Raw genomic sequence first — 8,494 nt, 5'->3', positions numbered from 1 at the left:
CTGTGTATAAGGCAAGTGCCAGCCCCTGCCCCTGCGCTAAGATTTTTTTTTGGGGGGGGATAACAGCCAGTGAGACTCAGGGGTTACTCCTGGCTTTGCACTCAGGAATTACTCCTGGAGGTACTCAGGGGACCATATGGGATACCAGGGATTGAACATGGGTTGGCTGTGTGCAAGGCAAATGCTCTACTCGCTGTACTATCATTCTGGCCCCTGCCCTAAGATTTTTCTTTTTTCTTTTTGGGTCACACCCAGCGATGCTCAGGGGTTATTCCTGGCTTTGCACTCAGGAATTACTCCTAGCGGTGCTTGGGGGACCATATGGGATGCCAGGGATGGAACCCGGGTCGGCCGCGTGCAAGGCAAATGCCCTACCCGCTATGCTATTGCTCCGGCCCTGCCCTAAGATTTTTTAAAGAGGGAAAGTATTGAGGGTGATAAAGACACTGCAAGCTCATGCATACATGTGATCAGTCCGAATAAGGCAAAACCCCAGGGCTTGGAAAAGGATCTGAGAATGAGCTCATAGCAGGACTATGTAAGGAGACAGTTTGATGGACAGTGTGAGGCCGCACCATCGGATTTCAGCCAACTTGGAGTTAGAAGTAAAACGTAACAGTAATTTTTAATACCAGTAAAGCATTATGATGGGAGCAATGCTTGGGGGGGAAAGCAAAAGAAATTGTGTTCTACTATTTCTTATACATTATTTTGTTTGTTTTTGGGCCACGCCTGGTGCTTAGAGTGTACTCCTGGCTTTGTGCTCGGGGATCTCTCCTGGCAGAGCTTAGGACCATGCAGGATGCTAGAGGTCAAACTCAAATGGGCTGTGTACAAGGCAAGTACCCTACCCGCTGTACTTTAACTCCACTCCCAGTATTTCTTACATTTATGTTTGTGATTTGTGATCAAAGACAATTTTTTTCTGTGTAAGTCTTCTTCTTATGAATCCAGGCCTCACACATGCAAGGCCAAGTATTCTACTGCTATGCTACATCATCCCTGGCCCCTCAAACTTAATCAGTAATGTTAATCTACTACTGTCTAATCTATGAAACACTGTCCTGTGGAAAACAATTTGGAAGGACTGATTACAAAAATAAAAGACAAAAACAACATACGTAATAGGGACCCTCAGAGAGATAGTACAGTAGGTAAAACTCATAGGTGGACAATCTGACTTCCACCCTCAGCACCCCATACGGTGCCATGAGCCCCACTAGGTCTGATCCCTGAGCACAAAGCCAGGAGTAAGCCCTGAGCAGCACCAGGTGTGGTCCAAAGCCCCGCTTTCCCAAACAAAAAACAAAAACATAAACCATAATACACAACAAAAACATACAGAGAAAGGAAAATATCCCAAAATAGCAAGAGTGAATGAGACAAGCTGGAGGATTTCTCTTGCCCCCTTTTTTTTTTATTTGGCTGTTCCCTGTATTTGCTTCAGTGAGTCCTTACAAAGAACATAAACTTAGAGAAGGAAGAGCTATAGTTTGGGGTGACCAATGTTGAAGTCATAGATTGATTTATTTGCAGTATTTGGGGCCACGCCTGGCAGTGCTCAGGGACTATACCTGGCTCAGTGCTCAAGAGTGTCCCCTGGTGGTGCTTGGTGACCATAATGCTGTACTGTGGTCATCAAATGAGGGTCATCAGAAGTGACAGGCAAGTACATTACTTCCTGGACTATCTTTCCAACCCTTTCCCCCTTCTTTTCCTCTTTTGTGTGTTTGGGTAAACCTGGTGCTCAGGGTTTACTGGTCCTGTGCTTGAGAGTTGCTCCTGTTAGTACTGGGGGGACCATACAACTTTAGGGATCCAACCAGAGCCTCCTGCACTCAAAGTATGTGTTCAGTTCATTGAGCTATCTTTTTGGCCCCTCAACACATTTCTCTTGGGGGGGGGGTTTACACTCAGAGATGCTCAGGGGTTACCCCTGACTTTGCACTCAGGAATTATTCCTGGAGGTGCTTGGGGGACCATACAGGATGCCGGGGATTGAATCCGGGTCGGCTACATGCAAGCCAAATGCCATACCCACTGTACTATCACTCCGACCCATGGAGACATTTATTTTTTAAAGTAGTAACTTTACTTATTTATTTGCTTTTTGGGTCACACCTAGCGATGCATAGGGGTTACTCCTGGCTCTGCACTCAGGAGTTACTCCTGGCGATGCTCGGAGGACCATATGGGATGCTAGGAATCGAAACTGGTTCAGCCGCGTGCAAGGCAAACACCCTACCCACTGTGCTATCGCTCCAGCCCCTCCTGGAGACATTTTTTATCTTCACTGGGTCTTAGTTTTCTCATCTGTAAAGTTGGAAAGTGACTGTTACTTGAAGGGTGTTGCTCTCTTGTTAATTTGTTTTGGGGCCACACCTGGCAATGCTCACAAACTACTTCGAATTTACTCGGTAGGGGGTCACTCCCAGAGGTGTCTAAGGGCCCCTACTTGGTTATATGTGGGGCTCCAGTCTCCAGTTAAAAGGTGTTCTGTGAAGATGAAGGGAAAGGTATTAAAAATCACTCAGCATGATGTCTGGCCTATACTGTGAAAAGCTAGTGATGAGGGACCTGAGAGATAGTACTGCGGGCAGGGCTCTTGCCTTGCACACAGTAGACCTGGGTTTGGTCCCTGGCATCCCTAAGCATCTCCAGGAGGAAGTAATTTCTGAGAATTGCCAGGTGTGGTCCCAAAACAAAACAAAAAGTGAGAGATGGGGTAATCACCACTATTACTGAGCTTTGAGTGTGAGTAATGAAAGGAATGCTGGCACTTACTGTAGTACTGAGACGACAGAAAAGCACAATAATCTGAGCTTCTGGAGACTGGAGCAATAACACAGCGGGTAGGGCGTTTGCCTTGCATGCAGCTGACCTAGGTTCGATTCCCTGCATCCCATATGGTCCCCCGAGTATTGCCAGGAGTAATTCCTGAGTGCATAGCCAGGAGTAACACCTGTGTATTGATGGGTGTGACCCAAAAAGCAAAAATAAAAAAAAATAATAATAATCAGAGCTTCATCATGAAACAAAGATTGTGGAATCTGGAGGAATCTATCCTCCAGAGTTTAGGATCAGACACTACTGGCCACTTCTTAGGGAAGATTATTCATTCCTAGTAGATGGAGAATCTTTTCTGTTGGTGAGCAGTCTAGGAATGATGCATATTTGCTCATTTACTTCTCTCAATCCCTATCTCATCTCCCCTGTGATGATCAGAGGTTGTGTACATGCCTGGTTGTGGGGTTCACACCACTTCAGTTAGGTTGCAGTGCTCACACCCTCAGCCATATTGTTCCCCAAAGTTTGTGCTCCTGTAGGAGCTATTTGCATGTGTGCTTCCTGCGTGTGTGTGTTGGGGGTGGTCACTGTGCTAGCCAGAGGTTTGTACTTTCTGTGGTACTTGAACATCTTTCTTTTTAAGTTGTAGTGCTTGCTGGGGCATTGCACCCCTTTTAGTGGTACTCAAGTACACGTAGCCATGGTGAGGTCAAAAATTGCTTGTGGTGATAGGGATCACAGAGAGATCTTACTTAGAGTAGCTTAGAGTAACTCAGAGAGCAAAGTTACTAAGATTGCTTTTGGCACATGTGGGACACTGGGGATTTGAACTCATGACCATCTGCTTGCAAGAATGTGCTTTAAGCCATGGAACATTCCTCTGGACTCAACAAATACCCGGCTGTGTTTAGGGCTTACTTCTGGCTCTGCTCACAGGAATCACTCCTAGGAGTGCTCAGGAGACCTTAATGGTTTGCTAGGGACCAAACCCAGTTTGGCTGCATGTAAGACAAGAGCCTTGCCCTCTGTATTATCTTTCCAGCCACTAAACACTGTATATTTACAGTTTTAATAATAATTTAATAATTTTAATAAAGGTTTTAATAGTAAAACCTTCCTGATTGCTTATAATTAAATTTAATCACTGTTCCCGAGACAGGCATTCAACAATTTAACTTCCTTCTTCTAAAATCCTCAGTGTGGGGGATCAAGGGAAGAGCTCAGCATTTAGAATGCTTGTAAGCTGAATCCCAAATTCTAAGGGCCAGAGAGATAGTATAGGGATTCAGGTGCTTGCCTTGCAAGAAACTGATCCTGATCTGATCCCCTGGCACTGCATAGGTTCCTTGAGCAATGCCATGGGTCACTCTTGATATTCTTTTTTTTTTTCTTTTTCTTTTTGGGTCCTGTCAATGCACAGGGGTTACTCCTGGCTCTGCACTCAGAAATTACTCTTGGCAGTGCTCAGGAGACCATATGGGATGCTGGGAATCGAACCTGGGTTGGCTGTGTGCAAGGCAAACGCCCTATTGTGCTATCGGTATCGCAAACGTGCTATCGTCCAGCACCCCTGTGGGTCACTCTTGAGCATAGAACTATGAATACCTTCTGGCCCTAAAAAAAAAGAAATCAAACACAAATCCTGAGTACCACCCCTTGCACATAGTATGAACCTGGCAACTCTGCTATCTGTGATCCCAGGCCACACCACAGTCAGGAGTTTGGGCAAGCACAACTAAAAAGGGTGTAACCTCTAGTGAGCACCACCGAAAAATATTTTCAGTATTACAGCAGGAAGTACAACCTCTGCCGAGAACCTATGTGAGCACTGCATGGAACCTCAGTCAGCACAACAAAAAGAGTATGACCCCTGGCAAGCACATGTGCAAGGACCACAACTAAAGAAGTAGAAACCTCAGAACCAGAGAAATAACTAAAAAATCTAGAGGCGGGCTTTGTATGCTTGAACCCAAGCTTTGATCCCCAGGACTTTGCAGTGGTCTCTTGAGCACCCCTGGGAGTGACCCCGAACATTGAGTAACCCCTGAGCACCACCAGGCATGGACCCAACACAAACTAAACTATAACGTCTAAATGTCATAGCCAGATATGTGTGCCACCATAGGTCACTGCAATAACAACAATGAGGACGATGAAGGGAAGGAGGGAAGAAAGAAAATACTCAAGATGCTGTGATGAAAGAAAAATGCTGTGCCCTAGGAATGGTGCCTCCAACATTAATTATTCTGACAGTTTTATTGCTTCACAATGGGATTCTTGGAAACTTGTCACTTGAGATTCTTTAGAATTCTTAAATAACTTTTTCTGACTTCAAGTTATTTAACTATCCCAGAATAGCCTCTTAAGCTATAAGTTTGATGATCCAGGAAACTATTAATAGTAGATGAGTCCTCTCTGTGACTGATGTTAGTTATATTTTATTTTGAGAAGGACAAATCATTCAAAAGATTGATAGGGCTGGTGATATTTTTAACTGAAGGCACAGCCAAGGCAAATAAGGTAGGAAGGAATGAAGACGGAACATAACACAACTGGGACGGTACTTTTTGTCAGCTTAGTTGAAAGAGGGGAGGCCTCCCACAAGATTCAAGGCAGACAGAGGCTGTAACCCAAAGTGACTTTTGAAAATATATTAATCACATCAGGCTATGGCCACTTGGGGTTCAGACAAGCAGAAACAGGACTCTCTGCTATAATCAAGACCTTTAGATCTTCAAGGAGATCAATACTTTCCTCGGTAGAGAGAACTAGGAAATAGAAGAAGGTCAGTCAAGGTCATTTTTGTTTAAAGACATCTTTCTTCTTAAAAATATGGTTGTACACGATATAAGATTTACCATTTGGGGGGCTAGAAAGGTAGTACAATCGTAGGGTACTTGCCTTGCACATGGTTGACCCCGGTTCAATCCCTGGCATCCCATATGGTTTCCCAACCACAGACAGGAGTCATTCTTAAGTGCAGAGCCAGGAGTAACTCCCTGAGCATCACCAGGTGTGCCCCAAAATAAGCATAAAAAAGATTTACAAATTTAGCCACTACAAAGAATGAGTGAACACTCTCACTGGTGCTGGGGTTGGAGGCTGGGTCCATCCTGGTGATGCTTAACAGTGCTCAGGGATCATTTCTGGCTGTGCTCGTGTGCCAGTGACCACACCTGGGTTGGTTGCATGCAAGGGAAGTGTGTCTGCAGCTTAACTACCTCTCAAGCCCCTTGACAATTTGATTCTTGGGCCCAGCAGTGGTGCTCAGTGGGCCATGTGGTACAGGGGGTGGAATTCAGGTCCTCACACATGCTAGACACATGCTCTACCCTTCAGTTATCTCCTGGCTTCTTAGCTAGTTGTGTTTCTTTAGGCCATAGGGCTTATTTCTGGCTTTGTGTTTGGGGATCATCACTCTGGTGGTGCATGGGGAATCATATGTAAGGCTAGTGTTGAACCCAAATCATCTGCAAGGCAAGTGCTTGATCCCTTGTAATATCTCTTCCCCCCAGCTATTTATTTATTTATTGCTTTTTGGGTCACACCCTGCGATGCACAGGGGTTATTCCTGGTTTATGCACTCAAGAGTTACTCCTGGTGGTGCTCGAGGAACCATATGGGATGCTGGAAATCGAACCCTGGTCGGCCATGTGCAAGGCAAACGCCCTACCCACTGTGCTATCACTCCAGCCCCGCCCCCCTTAGCCATTTTAAAGTATACAAACCAACGGCATTAAGTATATTCTCTGTGCGATCATCATCACTATTCACCTTCAGGAACTTTTTCACGTAACTGGAGAGATAGTACAGCGGGTAGGGCTCCTGCCTTGCACAAGATCGACTGCGGTACAATCCCTGGCCCCTGAGCACTGTCAGGAGTAATCCCTGAGTACAGAGCCAGAAGAAAGCTCTGAGCACACACACCGGGTGTGGCCTCCAAACAAAGAACTTTTTCATTGTTTCAAATTCAGCCTCTGTATGCACTAAATTAAAATGCTTTCTGTTCTACTCCAAAGTCCTTGGAAGCATGATTCTACTGTCTCTAAGTTTGCCATACTGGGTGCCTCAGACAAATGGAATCATATGAAATTTGTCCTTTTGTGCCTGACTCCTTTCATGTACAGCACAGTGCTTTTTTAGGTTCACTGATGTAGTAGTCTCTGTTGGAAGTTTGTTTCTGTGTGTGTTTCCACATACGTGTGGTGTTGGGATTCAAAATCGGGTTTCACACTACCATTGAGACACCAGTATAAAATACTGGTCCTTTTGAAGACAGCAAAATATTTTAATATGTATACTCTATAGTTTAAAAATCCATTCTTTTTTATTTTTATTTTATTATTATTATTTTTTATTGAATCACCATGTGGAAAGTTACAAAGTTCTCAGGCTTATGTCTCAGTCATACAATGCTCAAACACCCATCCCTTCACCAGTGACCATATTCCACCACCAAAAAAGATAAAACAAAACAAAACAAAAACAGCATACCTCCCACCAGTCCCCAACCCCCCCCCACATATACTGACAAATTTCACTTCCTTTTCTCTTTACCTTGATTACATCCCTTATTTCAACACAAAACTCACTATTGTTGTTGGAGTTTCAACACAGAACTCACTATTCTTGTTGGAGTTTATCCCCCAAGAATACAGCCCTATTGACAAGGAAACATTTGATAATTAGTTTTCCACTGATGAGAATGAAGAGATATAAAGTCGCGCGGCCGCACGGTTTAGGATTTCTGTATTTTAGCAATTAAGTCCAGGGAGATTTAAGTTGGAAATAGCATCATTTCCCTTCCTGGAGCAGCATGGGGCAAAAGCTTAGTTCACAGTCTGGACACATGGCTGCAAGCACTCGCTGGGACCCCAATCCATTCTTATACCCACTGAGAAGAAGCAGGGTAAGACTGAAGTGAAGCAATAGGGTTTATTTGGGAGGTCTCAGATTTACACAGTAGGGAGTACAATTTTTTCTTTCTTTGTATTTTGGGAGTCGTGCCCAGCAGTGCTCAAAACTTATTCCTCGGTCTCTGCCCAGGGATCAGTCCTGGCAGGGCTTGGGAGACCATTTGGGGTGCCGGGGATCGAGCCTGGGTCAGCCACAAAAAAGACAAGCACCCTATCTGCTGTACTACTGCTCTGGTCCCAACAATTTTAGTCAACAGTCAGTCTATTTGCTCAAGTAGATTTCTTTTTTGGGCAGCCCCACACCCAGTGATGATGGGGGAGGCTAGTCCCAGCTCTGTGTTGTGGGGTCACTATTGGTTGTGCTCAGGGGACCATGTGGTGGCAAGGATAAAATCTGGGCCTACTGCAGGTAAAGCATGTGCTTAGTTCTTTGTACTATTTCTCTGGCTCCTGTTCAAGAAGTTTATAAAGAGGACAGCACAGACCACTTATGAATTTGGGGTTGTCATAGAGTATATAATTTTGGAGGTCATTGGCTTTTGGTCAATCTGCCTTGGTTACTATGGAGAAAAGAAAATTATCTTGTGATTTTTGGAGAAGGTCATGCTCAGCTGATTCTCCTTAAGTATTTTTGTTGTTGTTTATTTTGGGGCAATACTTAGGAGTTACTATTTTATTTTTTATTTTTATTTTATTTTTATTTGGTTTTTTAGGAGTTACTATTGGTTCTGTATTCAGGAATCACTCCTGGCAGTGCTCAGGGGACCATATGGAACCCAGGTTGGCTACAT

This window comes from Sorex araneus, chromosome 6, assembly GCF_027595985.1.
Source record: "Sorex araneus isolate mSorAra2 chromosome 6, mSorAra2.pri, whole genome shotgun sequence".
NCBI classification, from domain to species: Eukaryota; Metazoa; Chordata; class Mammalia; order Eulipotyphla; family Soricidae; genus Sorex; species Sorex araneus.
This window is presented reverse-complemented; position numbering follows the sequence as displayed.